General features: G+C 46.9%; 1 non-coding gene across 1 annotated transcript; it reads left to right on the forward strand.

The window, feature by feature from the left end:
- Positions 1-227: 227 nt before the first annotated feature.
- Positions 228-299, forward strand: CYBJADRAFT_t151. Its single transcript has one exon. It is a non-coding gene; the product is annotated as a tRNA-Met (tRNA).
- The last annotated feature ends 808 nt before the right edge of the window (positions 300-1107 follow it).

The following is a 1107-nucleotide window of genomic DNA, read 5'->3' on the forward strand; positions in this document are numbered from 1 at the left end:
GGGCAGGATAAGCTGGTGTGCGTACAATGGGCGTACGATGGACGCGGTGCTGATGATATGGACTGGACTACTGGTTGTATTTTCAGCTTGAGGAGGAAAGGGTGGGATGGCACTCCACTGTGGTCTACAAATTATCAGCACCATGATAGTTGGTAACTTGATGAGTAGTTCGTATCTTTACTGCCTGCACTGCTACTTGATCTCAAAAAACCGAAGTTTCAACAAGAAGCGTCTTGGCGCAGTGGAAGCGCGCAGGGCTCATAACCCTGATGTCCCTGGATCGAAACCAGGAGACGCTAAAATTTTTTTGAATTGGGGAGGCACTAGGAGGTGTTCGGGTGTAGCGTGCTGCCCAACCAGTGCGTGCTTCGCTTATACACACGCTCTTCCCAGAGCCCGGGCATAGCCAATACGATGCCTGTATCTTGTCTTCATGCCCCAATGGCCGACTCCTCACTGCTGCTGTCTGCCTACGAGAGCGTGTGTGCTGTTAGTGGAAGAAAGCAGCAAACCTTTGGAACACACATACAAACATAATCACGTGACACAGACGATATCGGTTGAGGCACGCTTCCCATGATCTTGGTATCATACAAGGAAGCATCCTTTCAGAGATAATAGGCACACATCAAGCAGTAACACTGCACGGATAGCATCATCAGTGATTCAAAGCACCCAGACACAAGGTGTTAGGGAGATTCCAGTATTATATTGCAAGCAATGAGCATGCCAAATACTAGGGGGTCTGGTAAGTAACAATGGAAAAATAAAATAGGCTGCGCTTGTGCTCCTCAACATCACCATCAGAAAACAGATGAGAACTAACATAGCACTAGATGCCAGCCATAAAGCCGAAATAAATTCGACCCATAAACCCATTGCTGTACCAAGCTCGAAGGCTGTGGATGTAAAGTTCTCAAAAACAATTGTTTGTGGAGAACTTGATGGAAACTTCCAAGGAACACTGAATGGTGTAGTATTCCAGGGTCAAATGCAAGGCTCTGGTGAGCCCTTGGAGGAAACTGATGACATCCGAATCTGTAAAGACACACTCTTGAGATCCACTAAGAGCCTTGACATATTGAATATGGCCCTGTCGTTACTTGA

The sequence above is a fragment of the Cyberlindnera jadinii genome (assembly GCF_001661405.1).
Source record: "Cyberlindnera jadinii NRRL Y-1542 unplaced genomic scaffold CYBJAscaffold_47, whole genome shotgun sequence".
Taxonomy (NCBI): domain Eukaryota; kingdom Fungi; phylum Ascomycota; class Saccharomycetes; order Phaffomycetales; family Wickerhamomycetaceae; genus Williopsis; species Williopsis jadinii.